Source organism: Rattus norvegicus, chromosome 13 (genome assembly GCF_021556685.1).
Source record: "Rattus norvegicus strain SHRSP/BbbUtx chromosome 13, alternate assembly SHRSP_T2T, whole genome shotgun sequence".
Lineage (NCBI taxonomy): Eukaryota > Metazoa > Chordata > Mammalia > Rodentia > Muridae > Rattus > Rattus norvegicus.
Window position 1 is genome coordinate 28,435,259 of NC_141546.1, and position 14,264 is coordinate 28,449,522.

Consider the following 14,264-nt stretch of genomic DNA (forward strand, 5'->3'; position numbering starts at 1 on the left):
GTAACTCAGTCAACTCTTCCCAATCAGCCATCCATGGCAAACTGCATATATCATAATTTATCTTCATATAAAGATATTTAAGACTCAGTGCAATAGTCTCATTTTAATTATTTGTTTTAAAATTTCTTTCCCTGCATACTAGCTTTTCAACATATGAATTGTGGAAAAACATAAATCACTCATAGTGGTATTTCCTGGTTAGGCAGTTCATTCAACTACTGTTATAACGGAGCCTATGATTATATCACTATATTGTTACATACTTACTACTATAGTGATGTTTGTCTGTCACTGGCAGAAGATTTACAATGGATGGTTGAAGACCTATGTTTGATCACATGCAATATAAATAATTATAATTCTATACCCATTTCTACTGTTTCAAATATTTATATTTTAATAAAATGTTTAAAATTAAGTATATTACTGAAAAATTGTTAAATATTTATAAATGATTATGCATTATATCTGAGTTTCAGAGAACAAAATTAAAGCTAAGAGATTTATTTCTAGAAATGTTGGCAAAAATAGGACATGGCTGCTGACTGTACATGAAATTCATCTTATCTTATTATTGGTTAATATTTGAGATTATTTCAGGAATAAATGAAAGGACTATAAATGTATATTTTTTCCTATTGACAGCATGACTTTCAAAACAGAAAGATAATAGAAGTATATTTTATGAATTTAAAACCAGAATTAAACCACTTTTGTCCTGTCTTCATTAGGAAAAAAAATACAGCCTCCTAGAAATAACAAAATATAATGTGATAAAACAAAAAATACATCAAAATTAAATGAGGCAAATCAAGCCAAAGAATAAGAATTAAGGGTCTACTCATTAATAAACAGAATTTCCATAAAAATCCTGAGCTGAAAGCGGTAACATGTAAGGAGAGGAACTGGTACAAATCCATGCAGGCCCTGTGCATGCTGCTGGAGTCTCCATTGAGCTGGGGTGTGTTCTTCTGGTATCCTCCATCCCCTCTGCCTCTTAAGTCTTTATGCTTGCTCTTCCATGGTATTCCTTGAATTCTGAATGGAGAAATTTGTTGGAAGATATACCACTTAGAAATATCTATTCCAAGTGTTCTGTCCCTTCCCCCCTTTTCCTTTTCCCTCTCTGTGTTCCCTTCCTCACTCTGTTTATTATCTGACTGTTCGTCTCTCTATTTGTTCCTATCTGCTGCAGGAGAGAGCTTCTCTTAGGATGGTTGAATAAGGCACTTATGTATGAGAATAACAAATACTATTACGAGTCATTGTATCACTATTCTCACTACTTTTTCTCTATTGAAATCAGTAATATTTAGTTTTATTCAAAGTTTCTAGACTATCTAGTCTCTGCTTCTTGGTCATCCAAATACCAAGCAGTATCTAGTATGGATTTATTCTTCTGGAGTGGCCCTTAAGTCAAATTAGACATTTGTTGGTTACTCCATTAAGATTTACTCCACCATTGCCCTAGGACACATTTCAGAACAGCATTGCAAATCTAAAAGTTTGTGGCTGGTTGGTGTTTATGTTTACCGTTTTGGAAGTCTGCAGAGTTCCTTCAAAAACCAAGTGATTTCAATTTCAAAGGAAAGATTCTAGGTAGGCACCAGCTTAATCTCTATATTTAATGAGTGGCTTGGGTGTTAACTTCTAAAATAGGACCTGGTTTTCAGTTTGTGGAGAACAACCTAATTTGTTGGCAAAACCCTGTGTTTTGAGGGGTGGTCACATGAAAAGTTAATAATGTAAAATAGTGTAAATATAAAAACATAATTGTAAAAGATTAAGAGTGAAGCATTAAAATTTTCTTTTTACATTTTGGTTTGAAAAGGCAACTTTTACTGTATACTTGGTCTATGTTAGCTAAGTGTATCTGGGATTGACTTCTTTAGAATTCACATATGTACATGCACACACACACAAACACCACACACACACACACACACACACACACACACACACACACACCAATCACACACGTGTGATTGGTGTGGGTGTGTGTGTGTTTCCCTTTTAAATACAATTTTTAAAATAAGCATTTATAATATTCCACAGATGACATCAAGCCGCATTCTTTTCCCACTTGTATACTTATTTTCGATTTTTATATTCCTATATTGATTCTAATGGACTGTTGCTTTAAAAAACTACAAAACATTTATCTTCTTAAGTTTTAAGGGAAACAATCACATATGTGTTCATTTGAAGTTTTACAAATAAATTTCTTTTTTTTTTTTATTAACTTGAGTATTTCTTATATACATTTCGAGTGTTATTCCCTTTCCCGGTTTCCGGGCAAACATACCCCTTCCCCCTCCCCTTCCTTATGGGTGTTCCCCTCCCAACCCTCTCCCCATTGCCGCCCTCCCCCCAACAGTCTAGATCACTGGGGGTTCAGTCTTAGCAGGACCCAGGGCTTCCCCTTCCACTGGTGCTCTTACTAGGATATTCATTGCTACCTATGAGGTCAGAGTCCAGGGTCAGTCCATGTATAGTCTTTAGGTAGTGGCTAAGTTCCTGGAAGCTCTGGTTGCTTGGCATTGTTGTACATATGGGGTCTCGAGCCCCTTCAAGCTCTTCCAGTTCTTTCTCTGATTCCTTCAACGGGGGACCTATTCTCAGTTCAGTGGTTGGCTGCTGGCATTCGCCTCTGTATTTGCTGTATTCTGGCTGTGTCTCTCAGGAGCGATCTACATCCGGCTCCTGTCGGTCTGCACTTCTTTGCTTCATCCATCTTGTCTAATTGGGTGGCTCTATATGTATGGGCCACATGTGGGGCAGGCTCTGAATGGGTGTTCCTTCAGTCTCTGTTTTAATCTTTGCCTCTCTCTTCCCTGCCAAGGGTATTCTTGTTCCCCTTTTGAAGAAGGAGTGAAGCATTCACATTTTGATCATCCATCTTGAGTTTCATTTGTTCTAGGCATCTAGGATAATTCAAGCATTTGGGCTAATAGCCACTTATCAATGAGTGCATACCATGTATGTCTTTCGGTAATTAGGTTAGCTCACTCAGGATGATAATTTCCAGTTCCAACCATTTGCCTACGAATTTCATAAAGTCATTGTTTTTGATAGCTGAGTAATATTCCATTGTATAGATGTACCACATTATCTCTATCCATTCCTCTGTTGAAGAGCATCTGGGTTCTTTCCAGCTTCTGGCTATTATAAATAAGGCTGTGATGAACATATTGAAGGACGAGTCTTTTTTATATGTTGGGGCATCTTTTGGGTATATGCCCAAGAGAGGTATAGCTGGATCCTCAGGCAGTTCAATGTCCAATTTTCTGAGGAACCTCCAGACTGATTTCCAGAATGTTTTTACCAGTCTGCAATCCCACCAACAATGGAGGAGTGTTTCTCTTTCTCCGCATCCTCACCAGCATCTGCTGTCACCTGAGTTTTTGATCTTAGCCATTCTCACTGGTGTGAGGTGAAATCTCAGGGTTGTTTTGATTTGCATTTCCCTTATGACTAAAGATGTTGAACATTTCTTTAGGTGTTTCTCAGCCATTCGGCATTCCTCAGCTGTGAATTTTTTGTTTAGCTCTGAACCCCATTTTTTAATAGGGTTATTTGTCTCCCTGCAGTCTAACTTCTTGAGTTCTTTGTATATTTTGGATATAAGGCCTCTATCTGTTGTACGATTGGAAAAGATATTTTCCCAATCTGTTGGTTGCCGTTTTGTCCTAACCACAGTGTCCTTTGCCTTACAGAAGCTTTGCAGTTTTATGAGATCCCATTTTTCGATTCTTGATCTTAGAGCATAAGCCATTGGTGTTTTCTTCAGGAAATTTTTTCCACTGCCCATGTGTTCCAGATGCTTCCCTAGTTTTTCTTCTACTAGTCTGAGTGTGTCTGGTGTGATGTGGAGGTCCTTGATCCACTTGGACTTAAGCTTTGTACAGGGTCATAGGCATGGATCGATCTGCATTCTTCTACATGTCGACCTCCAGTTGAACCAGCACCATTGGTGAAAATGCTATCTTTTTTCCATTGGATGGTTTTGGCTCCTTTGTCAAAAATCAAGTGACCATAGGTGTGTGGGTTCATTTCTGGGTCTTCAATTCTATTCCATTGGTCTATCTGTCTGTCTCTGTACCAATACCATGCAGTTTTTATCACTATTGCTCTGTAATACTGCTTGAGTTCAGGGATAGTGATTCCCCCTGAAGTCCTTTTATTGTTGAGGATAGTTTTAGCTATCCTGGGTTTTTTGTTATTCCAGATGAATTTGCAAATTGTTCTGTCTAACTCTTTGAAGAATTGGATTGGTATTTTGATGGGGATTGCATTGAATCTGTAGATTTCTTTTGGTAAAATGGCCATTTTTACTATATTAATCCTGCCAATCCATGAGCATGGTAGATCTTTCCATCTTCTGAGGTCTTCTTCAATTTCTTTCCTCAGTGTCTTGAAGTTCTTATTGTACAGATCTTTTACTTGCTTGGTTAAAGTCACACCGAGGTACTTTATATTATTTGGGTCTATTATGAATGGTGTTGTTTCCCTAATTGCTTTCTCGGCTTGTTTCTCTTTTGTGTAGAGGAAGGCTACTGATTTATTTGAGTTAATTTTATACCCAGCCACTTTGCTGAAGTTGTTTATCAGCTTTAATAGTTCTCTGGTGGAACTTTTGGGATCACTTAAATATACTATCATATCATCTGCAAATAGTGATATTTTGACTTCTTCTTTTCCGATCTGTATCCCCTTGACCACCTTTTGTTGTCTGATTGCTCTGGCTAGAACTTCAAGAACTATATTGAATAAGTAGGGAGAGAATGGGCAGCCTTGTCTAGTACCTGATTTTAGTGGGATTGCTTCAAGTTTCTCTCCATTTAGTTTAATGTTAGCAACTGGTTTGCTGTATATGGCTTTTACTATGTTTAGGTATGGGCCTTGAATTCCTATTCTTTCCAGGACTTTTATCATGAAGGGGTGTTTAATTTTGTCAAATGCTTTCTCAGCATCTAATGAAATGATCATGTGGTTTTGTTCTTTCAGTTTGTTTATATAATGGATCACGTTGATGGTTTTCCGTATATTAAACCATCCCTGCAAGCCTGGGATGAAGCCTACTTGATCATGGTGGATGATTGTTTTGATGTGCTCTTGGATTCGGTTTGCCAGAATTTTATTGATTATTTTTGCGTCAATATTCATAAGGGAAATTGATCTGAAGTTCTCTTTCTTTGTTGGGTCTATGTGTGGTTTAGGTATAAGAGTAATTGTGGCTTCATAGAAGGGATTCGGTAGTGATCCATCTGTTTCAATTTTGTGGAATAGTTTGGATAATATTGGTATGAGGTCTTCTATGAAGGTTTGATAGAATTCTGCACTAAACCCGTATGGACCTGGGCTCTTTTTGGTTGGGAGACCTTTAATGACTGCTTCTCTTTCCTTAGGAGTTATGGGGTTGTTTAACTGGTTTATCTGTTCCAGATTTAACTTCGGTACCTGGTATCTGTCTAGGAAATTGTCCATTTCCTGTATATTTTCAAGTTTTGTTGAATATAGGCTTTTATAGTAAGATCTGATGATTTTTTGAATTTCCTGTGAATCTGTAGTTATGTCTCCCTTTTCATTTCTGATTTTGTTAATTTGGACACACTCTCTGTGTCCTCTCGTTAGTCTGGCTAAGGGTTTATCTATCTTGTTGATTTTCTCAAAGAACCAACTATTGGTTCTGTTGATTCTTTCTATGGTCCTTTTTGTTTCTACTTGGTTGATTTCAGCTCTGAGTTTGATTATTTCCTGCATTCTACTCCTCCTGGGTGTATTTGCTTCTTCTTGTTCTAGAGCTTTTAGGTGTGCTGTCAAACTGCTGACATATGCTCTTTCCTGTTTCTTTCTGCAGGCACTCAGCACTATGAGTTTTCCTTTTAGCACAGCTTTCATTGTGTCCCATAAGTTTGGGTATGTTGTACCTTAATTTTCATTAAATTTTAAAAACTCTTTAATTTCTTTCTTTATTTCTTCCTTGATCAGGTTTTCATTGAGTAGAGCATTGTTCAATTTCCACGTATATGTGGGTATTCTTCCCTTATTGTTATTGAACCAGTTTTAGGCCGTGGTGGTCCGATAGCACGCCTGGGATTATTTTTATCTTTCTGTACCTGTTGAGGCCCGTTTTTTGACCAATTAATTATATGGTCAATTTTGGAGAAAGTACCATGAGGAGCTGAGAAGAAGGTATATCCTTTTGCTTTAGGATAGAATGTTCTATAAATATCTGTTAAGTCCATTTGGCTCATGACTTCTCTTAGTCTGTCGACATCACTGTTTAATTTCTGTTTCCATGATCTGCCCATTGATGAGAGTGGGGTGTTGAAATCTCCTACTATTATTGTGTGAGGTGCAGTGTGTGTTTTGAGCTTTAGTAAGCTTTCTTTAACGTATGTAGTTGCCCTTGTATTTGGGGCATAGATATTTAGGATTGAGAGTTCATCTTGGTGGATTTTTCCTTTGATGAATATGAAGTGTCCTTCCTTATCTTTTTTGATGACTTTTAGTTGAAAATTGATTTTATCTGATCTTAGAATGGTTACTCCAGTTGGTTCTTCCGACCATTTGCTTGGAACGTTGTTTTCCAGCCTTCCACTCTGAGGTAGTGTCTGTCTTTGTCTCTGATGTGTGTTTCCTGTAGGCAGCAGAATGCTGGGTCCTTGTTGCGTAACCAGTTTGTTAATCTATGTCTTTTTATTGGGGAGTTGAGGCCACTGACATTGAGAGATATTAAGGAATAGTGATTATTGCTTCCTGTTATATTCATATTTGGATGTGAGGTTATGTTTGTGTGCTTTTCTACTCTTTGTTTTGTTGTCAAGACGATTAGTTTCTTGCTCCTTCTAGTGTATAGCTTGCCTCCTAATGTTGGGCTTTATCATTTATTATCCTTTGTAGTGCTGGATTTGTACAAAGATATTGTGTAAATTTGGTTTTGTCATGGAATATCTTGGTTTCTCCATCTATGTTAATTGAGAGTTTTGCAGGATACAGTAACCTGGGCTGGCATTTGTGTTCTCTTAGGGTCTGTATGACATCAGTCCAGGATCTTCTGGCCTTCATAGTTTCTGGCAAAAAGTCTGGTGTGATTCTGATAGGTCTGCCTTTATATGTTACTTGACCTTTTTCCCTTACTGCTTTTAATATTCTTTCTTTATTTTGTGCGTTTGGTGTTTTGACTATTATGTGACGGGAGGTGTTTCTTTTCTGGTCCCATCTATTTGGAGTTCTGTAGGCTTCTTGTATGCCTATGGGTATCTCTTTTTTTAGGTTAGGGTAGTTTTCTTCTATGATTTTGTTGAAGATATTTACTGGTCCTTTGAGCTGGGAGTCTTCACTCTCTTCTATACCTATTATACTTAGGTTTGATTTTCTCATTGAGTCCTGGATTTCCTGTATGTTTTGGACCAGAAGCTTTTTCCGCTTTACATTATCTTTGACAGTTGAGTCAATGATTTCAATGGAATCTTCTGCTCCTGAGATTCTCTCTTCCATCTCTTGTATTCTGTTGGTGAAGCTTGTATCTACAGATCCTTGTCTCTTCTTTTGGTTTTCTATATGAAGGGTTGTTTCCATGTGTTCTTTCTTGATTGCTTCTATTTCCACTTTTAATTCCTTCAACTGTTTGATTGTGTTTTCCTGGAATTCTTTCAATGATTTTTGTGTCTCCTCTCTATGGGCTTCTACTTGTTTATTTATGTTTACCTGTGTTTCTCTAAGGGAGTTCTTCACGTCTTTCTTGAAGTCCTCCAGCATCATGATCAAATATGATTTTGAAACTAGATCTTGTTTTTCTGGTGTGTTTGGATATCCCATGTTTGTTATGATGGGAGAATTGGGTTCCGATGGTGCCATGTAGTCTTGGTTTCTGTTGCTTGGGTTCCTGTGCCTGCCTCTCGCCATCAGATTATCTCTAGTGTTACTTTGTTCTGCTATTTTTGACTGTGGCTAGACTGCCCTATAAGCCTGTGTGTCAGGAGTGCTGTAGACCTGTTTTCCTGTTTTCTTTCAGCCTTTTATGGGGACAGAGTGTTCTGCTTTCGGGTGTGTAGTTTTTCCTCTCTACAGGTCTTCAGCTGTTCCCTTGGGCCTGTGTGTTGAGTTCACCTGGCAGGTCTCTTGCAGCAGAAAAGTTGGTCTTACCTGTGGTCCCGAGGCTCAAGTTCGCTCGCGGGGTGCTGCCCACAAGCTCTCTGCCAAGGCAGCAACCAGGAAGACCTGCACCGCTGTTTCCTCTAGTTTCAGTGCACCAGGGTTCCAGATGACGTTTGGTGTTTCCCTCTGGCGTCCGAGATGTGTGTGCAGAGTGCAGTCTCTTCTGGTTTCCCAGGCGAGTCTGCCTCTCTGAAGGTTTAGCTCTCCCTCCCATGGGATTTGGGTGCAGAGAACAGTTTATCCAGTCTGTTTCTTTCAGGTTCTGTCGGTGTCTCTACAAATAAATTTCTAAGAAAAAAATAGAAAGTTTCAATTAAAATTCAATTAACTAAAACAGAAGTCATTGCAGAAATATTAACTTAAAACCTATAACAAAGCAGAACATTCCATAGAAAACAATAAAGGCTTGTGTCAATGAGTATTAACAACTTTTATCTTCATCTAAGCTAACACGGAAGACTGAAAAATATTTTCACTAGTTTATGATATTATGAGAGCCAAATAGTTTCCTAAACATGATGTATTTGCAGCCTAGAATTATTACATATAGCAGGACCTGCTAAAATAATGTATTAAAGTATGATTAAAATAATGCAGCACATAAATTCAATAAATTAATCAATGTATAGTTGACTCTGTTATTAAGCAAAGGAGACATTTTTCTACCTATGCCACATATCAAGTTTCCTTGGAAATTTCAGGTTTCTTCAGGCCAATTCATCATTCTACTCTTAGAAGAACTGTTTTAGAAAAAATGGCCTTTTTGTATCATATAAATGAAAGGATTTTTCTGGTAAGTTTATTAATGTAAAATATGTTTAACTGTTCATTTAGGAGCAAATAAAAATAATGAAATTATTGTATTAATTGTCTAAAAATTATGAGAATTATTCCTTCACTGTCTGCATATAAAATGTCTCCTGCGTCAGTTTCTATTATTTGAGATAAGTTTTTTCTCCCTATCTTCTTCTTTTGGCCTACAGTTTATGATCAAAAGCATCAGTTTATTTATTCATTTATATTTACTTAAATTCTCCCTTTTATGGAGATTAATATTCTTTCTATTTCTCCATTCTTTGAGATCTCTCTCTCTCCATATATATATATATACATGTATATATGTATATATATATATATATATATCCATCCCCTTTTTTATTTTATAAATTGAATTAACATCCATCTATTCCATTTGCTTAACTTCAAATAACATCCGTTCAACTTATTGTGTAAACCTAAACCTATTTCCCCTTTCTAAATTTGTCATACCAGGCTAAGCACTCACAACATTCCAGTATACACCACATTCAAAGAATTAGAGTGCTGCCCTTTCATAAAATATTCCTTCCATCCTTCCTTCCTTTCTTCCTTCCTTCCTTCCTTCCTTCCTTCCTTCCTATCTTTCTTTTTACACTCCAGAATTTATTCCCCTCCCTGTCCACCCCTGGAAGGTTCTACATCCCATATCTTCTACCTGCCACCATGCACCCCTCAATTTTATCCAAGATGCCCCCACCCTACCCACTCCACCAGACTTCTAAACTTCCTGGTGCCTCCAGTCTCCAGAGAACTAGATAAATATTCTCTCACTTAGCCTAGACCCAGTATTCCTCTGCTGTATATGTGCTAGAGACCTCATCTCAACTGGTGTATGCTGCCTAGTTGGTGATCCATTGTTTAAGAGATCTCAGGGGTCTGGGTTAATTGGGACTGCTGTTCCTCCTACATGGTTGCCCTCCTTCTTTCTTTCCTCTAGTTTTCCCTAGTTTGACCACAGAGGGGTCAGCATCATCTTTTCGTTGGTTAGGTGCACATATCTGCATCTGATGCTTCCAGTTGCTTGTTGGGCCTTTTAGAGGGCAGTCATGATAGGTCCCTTTTTATGAACACCCCATATCTTCCGTAACGGTGTCAGGTCTTGGGGCCTCCCCTTGAGCTAGATCCCACTTTGGACCTGTCTCTGGACCTTCTTTTTCTCAGGCTCTTCTTTATTTCCATCCCTGATTTTCTTTCATACAGGGAGAATTATAGGTCAGAGCTTTGGCTGTGGGATAGCAACACCATCTCTGACTTGATGCCCTGTTTTTCTGCTGGAGATGAATTCAATGAGTTCCCTCTCCCCACTGTACAGTCTTTCATCTACGGTTCTCTCCTTTAAATCCCAAGAGTCTCTTACTTTCCAGATCTCTGGTACATTCTAGAGGGTCTTCCCAACCTCTTTCCTCCTGAGGTTGCCTGTTCCCATTCTTTCTGCTGGACCTCAGGGCTTCAGTTCTTTTTCCCCCACCCAACACCAGATCATGTTCCACTTTCCCTCCACTCCCAACCCCTTTCCATCTCCTCTTCCTGCTTCGCTCTCCTCATGGGATTGCTTTCTTCACCCTCCTGAATAGAACTAAGGTGTCCTCACATGGACCCTTCAGAGTGTTGATCATTTTGAGCTCTGTAGACTATATCTTGGATATTCTGTATTATTTGTGGCTCATGTCCATTTATAATAGAGAACATAATGTTCATGTCCTTTTGGGCTTGAGTTACCTCATGCAGGATAACATTTTCTCATTCCATCCATTTGCCCGCAAAACACAGGATATCCTCTTTCTCAGTTGCTCAGTAGTATTCCATTGTGTAAATGAACCACATTTTCGGTATCCGTTGTTTGTTGTGGGACATCCGTGTTGTTTCCAGATTCTGGCTATCACAAAAAAAGTCACTATGAACATAGTGAAGCACACACATGCTATGTGTGTGGTATGGTGGGGCATCTTTGGGGTATATTCCCAAGAATGGTATTTCTAGATATTTAGATAGGTCTATTTCCAATTTTCTGAGCATCCTGCAATTTGATTTCCAGAGAGGTTGAACCAGCTTGAAAACCCAACAAGCAGTGGAGATCTGTTCTTGTTTCTCCACATCCTCACCAATGTGTGAGGTTATTTGAGGTTTTGATGTTAGCCATTCTGACTGGTGTTAAGTTGGAATCTCAGGGTCATTTTGAGTTGTATTTACCTGGTCACTAAGCACTTTGGAAAATTCATCTTTTTCTGAATTCTTGGTTTAGTTCTATACTCCATTTTTTGATTTTTTTTGTTTTTTTTTTGTTTTTTTGTTTTTTTTGGTGGTAAACTTCTTGAGTTCTTTATATTTTTTGGATATTAGCCCTTTATCAGATGTGGGGTGAGTGAAGACTTTTCCCAGTCTGTGGGATGCCAATATGGCTTATTGACTACGTCCTTTGCCTTACAGAAGCTTTCCAGTTTCATGGGGTCTGATTTATCAATTCTTGATCTTAGAGCATGAGACATTGGGCTTTTGTTTATGAAATTTCCTCCTATGCTAATGAGTTCAAGGCTTTTTTTCCCACTTTCTCTTCTGTTAGATTCAGTGTATCTGGTTTTATGTTGAAGTACTTGATCCACTTGGACTTGAGCTTTGTGCATAGTGAAAGCTATGGGTCTATTTTCCTTTTTCAACATATAGACATCTAGTTAGAACAGCATCATTTATTGAAGATGCTGTCTTTTTTTTCTATTGTACTTTTTTGGCCTTTTTTCAAAGATCAAGTGTGTGGTTTTATTTAATTCTTTTGCATTGATCAACTGGTCTGTCTCTATTCCAGTAGCATGCAATTCTTATCACTATTGCTATAAATTAGAACTTGAGGTCTGAGATGGTGAGTCCCCCAGCCGTTCTTTTATTGTTAAGAACTGTTTTAGCTATTCTGGGTTTTTTGCCTTTCCCAATGAATTTGAGAATTGTTTATTCCATGTCTTTGAAGAATTGTGTGGTGATTTTAATGGGGATTGCATTGAATCTGTAGATTGCCGTTTTTACTATGTTAATTCTTCCAATCCATGAGCATTGGAGATCTTTATTTTCTGAGTTCTTCTTTGATTTCTTTCTTAAGAAACTTTAACTTTTTATCAGAAAGCTCTTTTACTTGTTTGGTTAAAGTTTCCCAAAAATATTTTATAAGATCTGTAGCTATTGTGAAGGGAATTGTTTCCCTAATTTCTTTCTCAGCCTTTCATTAGTTTGAATAAAGGAAGGCTACTAATTTATTTAAGTTAATTTTATATCTGTCCACTTTACTGAAGTTGAAGCTGGCAAACTTCTCTGGTAGAATATTTAGGGTCACTTATGTATACTATGATATCATCTGCAAATAGTCATACCTTTAATTCTTCTTTGCCAGTTTGTATTGTATACCCTTGATGCTTGTGCTGATTTATTGTTTTTTTTTTGTTTTGTTTTGTTTTGTTTTGTTTTTTGTTTTTTTGTTTGTCTTCAGACTCACCAGAAGAGGACATCGGGTCCCATTACAGATGGTTATGAGCCACCATTTGGTTGCTGGGAATTGAACTCAGGACCTCTGGAAGAGCAGTCAGTGCTCTTAACCACTGAGCCATCTCTCCAGCCCCCTGACTTACTGTTTTAGCTAGCACTTTCTGTACTGTATTGACTAAATAAAGGGAGAGTAGGCATCCTTGTCTTGTCCCAGACTTTAGTGAAATTGCCTCAAATATCTCTCCACTTAATTTGATATCGGCTGTTGATTTGCAGTAAATTGCTTTTATAATGTTTAGATATGGGCCTTGAATTTCTAATCTCTGGAATACTTTTAACATGAAAGGGTGTTGTATTTTTGTCAAATGCTTTTTCTCCATCTAAGGAGATGATCTTGTGATTTTTTTCCTTTGAGTTTGTTTATATGGTGGATTATGTTAATGGATTTTTATATATTGAACCAACCTTGTACCCCTGGGGTGAAGACTACTTGATGGTTTTGATGTGTTCTTGGAATCCATTTTGCAGGAATTTTTATACAGTATTTTTGCATCAATATTCCTAAGTGAAACTGGTCTGAAGTACTCTATTTTTGTAGGGTCTTTGGTAGTAATTGTGATTTCATAGAATGAAATAAGTAGTGCTTCTTATGGATCCAATTCAAAAAATAGCCTGAGAATTATTGATATCTGGTCTTCTTTGAAGATCTGGGAACATTCTCAACTAAATCCATCTGTCCTTGGATGATTTGTGTGTGTGTGTGTGTGTGTGTGTGTGTGTGTGTGTGTGTGTTTGGGAGGTTTTTAATGACTTCTATTTCCTTATGGGATATGGACCTGTTTAGAAAGTTTTCCTGCTCTCAATTTAACTTGGGTATGTGGTATCTGTCTAGAAAACCACCCATTTCATCTAGACTTTCTACTTTTGTTGAGTTACAGGCTTTGTTAGTAGGATCTGATTATTTTTGAATTTCCTCTGTTTCTATTGTTATTCCCTTTTAATTTCTGATTTTTTAATTTGGATACTGCTCCAGGGCTCTTAAGTTAACTTCCCGAGAGGTTTATCTCTCTTATTGATTCTCTCAGAGCTCCAGCTTTTGGTTTTCCTGAGTCTTTTTATTGTGTATTGTTCCTATTTTTTTTTTCAGTTGATTTCAGTCCTGAGTTTGACTATTTCCTGCCTTCTACTTTTGGGTGTGTTTGTGTCTTTTTGTTCTAGAGTTTTCAGGTGTGCTGTTAAATTGCTAGTGTAAGATTTCTTCAGTTTTATATTGGTGTGCATAGTGCTATGAATTTTCCTCTTATCACTGCTTTATTTGTGTTGAATAAGTTTGGGTATGATGTGTCAACATTTTCATTAAATTCCAGGAAGTTTTTAATTTCTTCCTCTATTTCATCCTTGCCCAGATTATCATTGAGTAGAGAGTTGTTCAGTGTCCACATGTTTGTGGGCTTTCTGTTGCATTTCCTGTTATTGAAGACCATTTTTAAGCCATGATGGTCTGATAGGGTGCATGGGACTATTTCAGTATTCTTGCATTGTTTGAAGGTTGTTTTGTGACCAACTTTTTGGCCAGTTTTGGAAAAGGTATCATGAGGTGCTGAAAATAATACGTATTCATTTGTTTTAGGTTGAAATGTTCTGTAGACATCTGTCAAATTCATTGGGTTCATACTCTCTATTAGTTTCAATGTGTCTCTGTTTAGTTTCTGTTTTAATGACCTGTCCATTAATGAGAGTGTGGTGTTGAAGTCTCCCCCTAATTATTGTGTGGGTTTCAATGTGTGTTTTGAGCTTTACTATAGTTTTTTTTT

General features: G+C 37.4%; 1 long non-coding RNA gene across 1 annotated transcript in view; it reads right to left on the bottom strand.

Annotated features, from left to right (window-relative positions):
• Window positions 1-473: 473 nt before the first annotated feature.
• Window positions 474-14,264, bottom strand: part of LOC148001564 (uncharacterized) — a 28,653-nt gene continuing 14,862 nt past the window's right edge. Inside the window, exons 2-3 of the long non-coding RNA XR_015635458.1 lie at window positions 8,152-8,451; window positions 474-1,038 (exon numbers count right to left, since the gene is read on the bottom strand). This is a non-coding gene — a long non-coding RNA (uncharacterized LOC148001564). The remainder of the gene's footprint in view (window positions 1,039-8,151; window positions 8,452-14,264) is intronic.